At 42.3% G+C, this 9,773-nt stretch overlaps 1 pseudogene; it reads right to left on the bottom strand.

Moving 5' to 3' along the window:
- Window positions 1-6,139: 6,139 nt before the first annotated feature.
- Window positions 6,140-9,539, bottom strand: LOC109877138 (metalloproteinase inhibitor 2-like; annotated as a pseudogene).
- Between the last annotated feature and the right edge of the window lie 234 nt (window positions 9,540-9,773).

A 9,773-nucleotide genomic window follows, 5' to 3' on the forward strand; every position in this document is an offset into this window, starting at 1 on the left:
TGGGCTATATAAATACATTTGATTAGAATTTGATTTGCATCATGGTATGTGTATCCTTGACCTTGGCAAAGACTGGGGAGTTTTTCAGGATTAAAAGATACAGGATGGAGCTAAGCACAGGTAAAATCCTAAAGAAAACCTGACACCAGACACTGGGGGAGGAATGCACCTTTCAGAAATACAATAATCTACAAAGTTGACTGACTGGTCACGTCAGTTTTGACTGAAATGTCCTTGAAAATGGCTGTGTTGCAAATATTGGGCAAATATTGCCCATTCTAGGTGTGCAAAGCTCTTAGAGACTTAGGGCTCTATTCAATCAGATCCTCTTAGCCAACATTCGCATAGCAGTTGTTTGGCGGTGTCTGAGGTGGAACCGTGTTAGAGCTGTCAAATCCACAAGCGGCTCCTGGAATTATAGCTAAAATAGATATTGGCGTTGACTGCACGGAGTTGCATTAAGAGAAAATCCTGTAATCTTGTTTAAAAGTTTCAACCACCCCAAATATCTCACTATAAAGAACACGTAGCATATAAAACACTATATTACTACCATTACTACTGCCATCACTACCAATACTACTACTACTACTACTTCACAATAAGTACTACTTCACAATAAATACTTCTAGACTAGCAAGCATACCACATTTACTTCTGTAAATGTCATTTTCTAGTTGTTTTAATACATTTCATAGGTGTTCTGATTAGACAAACTCTGTTCTCATTATGGCCCATATAAAACCGTTTTACAAATGATTAATCACTGTCTTACCCTACACAGAGATTGATAAGGTCTGAAAGGGACATTCCCATTGGCCAAGCCTGCAGTCTTTCTTGGTAAACTGATGATTTTGGTAACTTGCCTGAAAAAGGGAAAATGGTTGTTTACACACAGAAATGCCAGAACTTGTCGGTCTCTTAATTAAACAACAGGAAAGAAGCTGAAAAATCTAGTTTTCTGACAATGTGTAGCACTACCTAGCATGCTTGCTAGCTTGTTATCACCCACATGAGGGCGAAGCTGGTGTGGTTAGGCTGGTTAGTTACCGCTAAATAGTGTATCTCGGCCTGAGTAATAGGATAAATGTGTCTCTGCTCGCCCTGACTAAAAGTTACACATCCAGTGTAGTAGGCTTAAAAAAATGTATTTTGTGACGCCCCTGGAATTCGTTGCAGTTTGGTTGTTTTCTGTTAAAAATTCCCTGCCTAATGGGACAACAACAGAGCAGGCTCAACTTGCCTAGCTGCCATAATGGACATAAATTGTCCATCTTTCACTTAAAAAATGGGTATAAACCAGAAAGATCTGTTTTTTTTACTGCAATTCCTTACAATGTTGTGGTTTTCTGTAGAAAACACTTGGGTCAACTCTAACCCTGTAAGCCTTAAAGTCCCTGCATCAGCTCTTGGACCAACAGGCTCTGAGACAGCAACCCCCAAGTCATAAAACTGCTTAATAGGCACAAGACAACTAAATAGTCAATTAATTGGTGACTCGGACTACATGCATTGACCCTATCTTACAAAGACTATATTCACATCCACACGACTCTAAATAAATACACAGTACATACTGTACACGCACACTGAACGTACACTCTCACACAAAACCCACACATGTTGACATACACTACACACACACACTTTTACACATCATATGCTGCTACTCTGCTCTTTATTTTAGGGTGAGTATGTTAGTTTTTGTATTGTCTAGTTTTTTTTGTATATTTAGTTTTTTTGTTAGTCTAGGTATTTGTATGTCTATGGTGGCCTGAATTGGTTCCCAATCAGAAGCAGCTGTTTATCGTTGTCTCTGATTGGGGACCATATTTAGGTAGCCATTTTGTCTAGGGTATTTGTGGGTTGTTATTCTATGTTTAGTTGCCTGTCTGCACTACTCATATTTGCTTCACGGTTTGTTTTGTTGTTTTGTACAGTGTTCTCTCTTTATTAAAGAAGATTGTACGCTTACCACGCTGCGCCTTGGTCTCCTCCATACAACGAACGTGACAGCGGAATAACTTTTGCTTCCCTACAGTTCTGAGGGCACACTCTTTTCTGCAGGCTAAGATTGAAGAAATGGCAAATAGGAGTGACAATATAGTCCGCTACCATCCTCAGTAATTTTCCATCCAAGTTGTCAGTACCAGGTGGTTTGTCATAGTTGTGGTTTGTTATTGTTGTTCACCTATTCCACACTCACTTTACAGAGTTAAAATGACAATGCTCATCTTTCATTACTTGGTCAGTTATGCATGTATATGAAAGTTCAGGGTTTGTTGTTGGCATGTCATGTTAGGCCTACTGTACCCGTCCAATGCAGCAGGCCAGTAAAACAGATTTTTCTGCTTCCTCCTTGTTGTTTCATTAAGACACTGACATGTACATGTTTCGTGAGAGTCTTGCCTTTCCATACAGGGGTCATACACTATTTATATTTTTGTGAGAAGACCGATTTTCGGGATGTCTCATGATCCGACAAACACCGCTGTAGCTCAGCCACCTTCCACCGCAGATGCAGAAGGCTGCCAGTGGCAGATACGGTGATTGAGATGCAGCCCATTGTGAGGGAAAGTTTTATTGTCTGAAGAGATGGCCTTGAATTGTTCACAGCATCTCCTCTCACTCTATCTTGGTTCGTGCAGGTGACTGTGACCTCTTCCTCAGACCAACTGTCAGTACGCCCAGTATGCTCTGGGAACTAAAAGGAGCATCTTGGTTTCAAGGTCCTAGCTTTGAGAGAATAATCATCGTGAGGTATCAGTCAGTCACATGCAGGAACCAATGTTAATAAGAGATAATGAATAATGTCAATCATGCTTATATGACTTGTTTGTGTAGCATTATATAAGGACTGAAAGGGAATGCCTTAGTTTTCATCAAGCTTGGATTGAGTTTTTGAACCTCTCTGGCTGTGATAATAAAGAGTGATTCATTTCAAATTGACTTCAGGTGTCACTTCAATTTCCTCCACAATCTTGGCGTCAATGAAGGTCTGTGAGGGAACACTGGTGGCGCATTCCGTGTGACAGCGTGAGGGAAATTCCTGTCTGACCAAAGACGACCTGGACCCGGGCCAGACCAGACTTTTACTGTGAGGTGCCCAGGGGAAGATACCTGATCCAGCAAAGGTCTGAGGGACACGTCTACTGTAAGTCAATTGTCATAGAGAGCTGTATATTCTCTATGTTGGTTGGGGTTTGACAGTGACTAGGGTGTGTTATCTAGGTGATTAATGATCTATGTTGGCCTGGTATGGTTCCCAATCAGAGGAGGCTGTTTATCGTTGTCTCTGATTGGGGGATCATATTTAGGCAGCCATTTCCCCATTGTGCTTTGTGGGATCTTGTCTAGGTATAGTTGCCTGTGAGCACTACTCTGAGCTTCACCGTTAGTTTCTTTCGCTTTATTGTTTTTTCCTTTGAGTTTCTCTTCCAAATAAAAAGGATGGAAACATACCACTCTGCATCTTGGTCCTCTCCTTATAACGATCGCGACAGAAGATCCCAACAACAACGGACCAAACAGCGTGCCCAGGAGGAAAGCCAGGAGTGGAGGACATCCTGGACGTGGGACGAGATTATGCCATGGAAGCAGGCGGAGGCAGCGAGGGAACAACAACACCAGGGTTCGCGGCCACAACGGAAGCCCGAGAGACAGCCCGAAACAAAATTGGGTGGGGGCACACGGAGTGGTCAGCGACGCTGAGGGGTGAGTCAGAGACCGAGGAGGAAAATTGGGACAGATTGAGCAAGGAGTGGGCGGTGAAAGTTGAGGGGAGTGAACCAGAAACTGTCAGTGAGTTGAGGGAGATTGTGGAGGAGAGAGAAATGAGAGAGTTACTGAATTGGTGGAGGATGCACAACATTTGCCCTAAGGAGCGTGTTATCGATTTAAAGCAACCTGAGTAAGCTCTCCGTTCTCATCCTGAGAAGTGTGTTAAAGTTCCGGTACAAGTGATGCCGGCTATTCGCACCAGGTCTCCAGTACGCCTTCCCAGCCCAGTACGTCCTGTGCCTCCTCCCCGCACTCGCCCTGAGGTGCGTGTCAACAGCCGGTGCCACCTGTACCGGCCCCATGCATCAGGCCTCCAGAGCTCCCGGCGACAGTTCCCGGTCTGGAGCTTCCGGCGAAGGGTCCGCGGTCCGGAGCTTCCGGCGAAGGGTCCGCGGTCCGGAGCCGCCGTTTTAGACTGATCCAATGAACCATTGCATTTCTGCTCAATTTTGTATCAAGACTGCCGTAATGTACCTAAGTGGTTTATTAATAACTTTTCAAGTTCATAACTGTTCACTCTTCAAACAATACCATGGTATTATTTCACTGTAATAGCTACTGTAAATTGGACAGTGCAGTTAGATTAACAATAATTCAAGCTTTCTGCAAATATCAGATATGTCTATGTCCTGGGAAATTTTCTTGTTACTGATAACCTCATGCTAATCACAGTCTACGTTAGCTCAACTGTCCCGCGGGAGGGACAATGATCGGTTTGCTGCCTTATTACTGATTTCAAATTGCTCTCGAGCAATCATAAGGCAAAATAGACCTTAAACATGTGTCATTTATATTTACAATTCCCTTATCCAAACAACTTTCTCATTTACCTATTGTACACATCTTCCAATATTTAATGAATTGAATGTAAATTTTCAGGATTTTTATTTCCCAATATTTTGTGTGTAAAGGACCTCAACACTTTATTCCGGCTGACAGTTTCCTAACCCTAAATAATATATACAAGATCAGAGTACTGTCTAGTGCCACGTTCACGTGCTTGTCGGAATTAGGAAACTTCTGACTTGATAACTGGTTGAACGCGGCACATGTACACTGCATTCGGGAAGTTTTGTGACTTTTTCCACATTTTGTTACAGCATTACTCTTATTCCTTCCTCAATCTGCAGATCCTCTCAAGCTCTGTCAGGTTGAATGGGGAGCGTCGCTGTAGAGCTATTATCAGGTTTCTCCAGAGATGTTAGATCGGGCTCTGGCTGGGCCACTCAATGACATTGAGACTTGTCGAAGTCCTGCGTTGTCTTGGCTGTATGCTTAGGGTCGTTGTCCTGTTGGAAGGTGAACCTTCACTCAAGTCTGAGGTCCTGAGCAGGTTTTTATCAAGGATCTCTCTGTACTTTGCTTGGTTCATCTTTCCCTCGATTAATTAGTTTCCAGTTCCTGAGAAACATCCCCACAGCATGCTACACTGTATGGTGCCAGGTTTCCTCCAGATGTGACACTTAGCATTTAGGCCAAAGGGTTAATTGGTTTCAAGTGCCTTTAGGTAAACGTCCAGCAGGCTGTAAACTGCCTTTTACTGAGTGGCCACTCTGCCATAAAGGACTGATTGGAGTGCTGCAGAGATGGTTGTCCTGCTCCAGACGAGCTCTGTCAGTGTCCATCGGGTTCTTGGTCACCTCCCTGACCAATGCCCTTCTCCCCCAATTGTGCAGTTTGGCCGGGGTGCCAGCTCTGAAGAACCTTGGTGGTTCCAGACTTCCAGTGAGGGAGGTTGTGCTCTTGGGGACCATCAAGGCTGCAGACATTTTTTGGTAACCTTCCCCACAGCTGTGCCTCAATCCTTTGAGCTCAGACAATTAACCTCATGGCTTGTTTTTTTGCGCAGTCAACTGTGGGATCTGAATGCCTTTCCAAATCATGTCAAATCAATTGACCGTAGGTAGACTCATGAAGTTGTAGAATCATCAGGATGCACCCAAGCACAAATGTTTCTCAAAGCAAACTGTCTGAAAACAAGATATTAGTTCAATATAATCTGACCCTTTTTGCTTTGCCATTATGGGTTGTGTGTAGACTGAGGAGAAACTTGTATTTAAGCAATTTTAGAATAAGGCTGTAACTTTACATGTGGCCGGAATACTTTCCCCAAATGCACTGTACTACCAGTTAGCAAGTCAGAAAATGCAGTTGTTGCTAGTGCCGACTAGTACTTGACAACAACTGAATGTTCAGCCAACTGAATACAATCTTATAAAGCAAGGAAGAAAAAATGAGTTGTTTCATTTGGTCAATGAAATTAAAGCTGAAGCCCTTGTTTAGACAAACTATTCCAGGACCATGTTCAATAATGCCTTTGGTTCCAGTTTAGAAACAAGCAAATTAATGGCACAAGAAATGAGTACTTGAAGCGCTTTATTTGTAGTTCATTTTTTTTGTACTTTTACAACAAGTGACATTTTTCATAAGATTGTTGCCCTCTTTCACATTGACCATTTCCTGCAACCTGTCCTCTGACAACACAACTTGACAAATCAATATAGGTCTTGTAATTGTTAGAAACTACTTCCTAGATTCATTTAAATCATAATTATTTGGGTTGGTAGCTTTCTTTCCTGTGAGTAGATGGCCTGTAAGTTTAGGGGTCATCAATATCCAGTAACTACTTGGGTGGTGCCACCCCCTTCTACCAGGCACAGGACCCATCACCCCCCTTGATACAGGCAATGTTGTCCCAGGGTCCACTTTGGCCAATGTCCATCCACAGGCACTCATGAGAGGTGCTGATCGGACAGGGAAGGGAAGTGCAGCGGATGATCTGTGGATCAGAGAAGGGAGAGAAAGACCAAGATTACTGACTGATAATTACCCAAATAGTGTAGCTCTTGCATTTGCCAATGGTGACCAGAGTGCTAAGTCTGCTGTGTAAATATACAACATATAGTAATATTAACAAACCGTGCAATCACAGCCGCTTTGGTAGCGCAGAGTCAAGCTCCTCATTTGTGTGTTACTCAAAGCCCCCCAGGACTGAATGAAGTCACATTATTACATGCACTGTTCCATCAGTATTCAGCCTGCCTGCAGACAAAGGAGACATCAATATGTGGTGTAGGGAAAATGTGGTGTAGGGTAAAGCTGGCCTTCAACACTCTACTTGGATTAGTTTCTTTCCACATATGGTTAAAATTGTGGGAGATGAGCCTAGAGCTGTCCCTGGGGGAAGCTGCAACCTGAAAAAGTACCGATGCAGCCCGGAGCTATTCATAAATAATGCATTAGTTATTTGTAAGTAATTGTAAGTGTAGAGAATGTAATTTCTAAAACACTTATTTTCTTATACAAGATGAAGTCAATAGTAGGTCATGAGGCTGTAAGCATTTCTAACCAGTGCTGGCAATGGAACTTAGGTAACCTAGTGAGGACCGCACCTGTGAAGAGATACTCCTTGTTGATTCCCAGAAATGCGCGACACGGGCCTCCAGTGGAGATGACGTGGATATCCTGGTTAGGACCTTTGAACATCTAGCCAATTACAAGAAGAGAAAGGATCCGTCAAACATCTACATATATAGTTTGTTCTATATGGCATGTAGGGACAACTTAACCTCACTGGTCTCTTTTACAGAAGAGCCCTGAATTACACATCAAAATACAAGCAGAACAGAAGCAGTCAAACAAACATTCAGTAATAAAGTCCTCAACACTTTGAATTGCCCTAGATGCAGCAGACAGTTTTACAACAAGGCACAAAAACATAATATATTTACCTAACGGAGTAAAGACCGAATCCCAGGTGTGGTAACTCATGTCTAAAGGTTAGTAATGCTTTTAGTGAGGTTTTGTAAAGGGATTAATACATTAAAATATTGCAATGCGTCAACCTACGTGACAAACAGGAACAACTTCCTAGTTGAGAATGTAGCGTTGAGTACTAGACCTGTCGCCCATAATAAAGAGCAGTGCACTATGATAAACTACTTTAATGAAGTGGCATCTGAATTCATATAGATGATGTCACCATTGTCTAGGACTGGTAGGAGGGTTGACTGAAACAGGCCTCTTGCTCAGTGCTAAAGGCATGACTCATTTCTATAAATAACCCCTTTTTATTAATGGTGGAAGCTCCACAATTACACTGCTTATACCCATCCAGATCTTCAATCATTTAAGGGTTGGGTCCAAATTGGGACCAGCTGTCAGACTGGGGTTCAGGGGGCTTCAATGTTTCAGTGCAGGAAGGAACAACCACTTAATAAAAAGGCTGAACATACCTCGATCTGTTTGACATCATAGTTGGTGTTACCAGACACAGCTTTCACACCAACCACCTGTGCCCTGATCACTACAAAATAAGAGACATGGTTTAACTACTGAAATAATCCATTTCTGGTACAATAGTCAGACATCAGTTTCAGGGTGTTAAGTGATCTGAGAGAACAGATTCTATTACAGACCCAAGATGTCAGGCTTTAGCACCATGCTCTACCAACAGAGCTTGCTCCCTCAACAGCAAAGTCATCACTCAATAATTTTAGAGAATATACCACAAATAAAGTCTTCCCTTTTCCGTAAACTCAACAGGAACTGTCCTCAGGGAAGAGTGTTGCATGTCATCACACCCCTTTACTAACAAACAGTAATTGAGTCAAGGTACATTTCTCTAAAAGGTCAAGTAGCTGCACATGATGTAGTGCTGTCTAACACCCACAACCATCCTGTCTTACCATACTGCATCAGTTGTTGAAGTAGAACGAAAGGTGCCAATACACTTTTAAAATCACAATGCCGTATTGATGTTTTACAGTGACTAACCTATTTTATACGAGGTTCCTATACTCACGTAGTTGTTACATTGTTGGTAACACAGCTATCAGCACATGTCAAAATTATGACATCTAATTTATAGAATTAAATACCTATCTGCGAGATAAATAGCGGCAAAACCTGAATTAGTGATTACAGCTTACAGAAGTGTGACATAATAGCTTAGAAATGTAGAGTAGTCCCATTTGCCATGTAGGCCCAACTTATTCTGATGAATTCTCTAAAATGTCAAGTATGTGAGGCGTTGGATAATATCATGTCGAACATTTCGTTTAAAATGTCAGTGATCTATAGGCCTAGAGCAAGGATGGGAAACTCCAGTCCTCACGGATCAGAGTGGTGTCATCCCCGCGGGTGTAACCGTCAAGCAGATTGTTACAAAACGTTTTGCAACAGAACCGTTTACACAGGACAGAAAACGCAAACGAACGTTGTAAAAATTCAGGTAGGTCCCTCACGGTTTCACTTGGTTCTTAAGTGGCAAACGTTTCCGTAATGAATACACCCAGGTGTAGCCCATATTGTTACTGACTTATTAATGTAAATACTTGCGAGAAGATGTAAATACAGGCATAATGATCATGTCCTGAAAATAATTGCGACAGAAAATGCATGACATTGTTGCATGATGCGCATTGACACGGTGTAGTAGGCAGCCTACCAACATGTGAAGAGAAACTACAGAAGTCAGACATTTCTAAATTGCCTTACCGACATCTGCATTGCAAAAAGCCCGTTGAGGATGTACAGTCATGCAAGTGCAAGCTTCTGTGATTTCATCGACCCGCCAGAGGAACAGAACGACCAGAGTAATGAAACAACTACTTACGGACCAAGTCATTTTTAGAAACTAATTATATTAATCTCCACTCTATAGAAGAAAAACAATATTGCGTTAAATGCTACCGTTTACCCCAACAACAGTTCAGGTTATTACTACGCGAAAACCCCCAAACCTTCTACGTACTACATCGAATCAGCCGGCTTTTATTGCAGGCTGTGAGCTCCTCCCCGCAGGTAGAACCAAGCCAGTGATAGGCTGATCACTCTATTCATCCTTAACCACAATCACCTGTTTATTGGACAACCACAGAGCAGGCTCAATTTGCTGACATGAATGGCATAAATTGTCTGCATTTCACTTAAACAATGGGGATGAACCAGAAATATAAATGTTAAGCTTCACCTACTGGAATTCCTTATAG

This window comes from Oncorhynchus kisutch, unplaced genomic scaffold (assembly GCF_002021735.2).
Source record: "Oncorhynchus kisutch isolate 150728-3 unplaced genomic scaffold, Okis_V2 scaffold1163, whole genome shotgun sequence".
In the NCBI taxonomy this organism is placed as follows: Eukaryota; Metazoa; Chordata; class Actinopteri; order Salmoniformes; family Salmonidae; genus Oncorhynchus; species Oncorhynchus kisutch.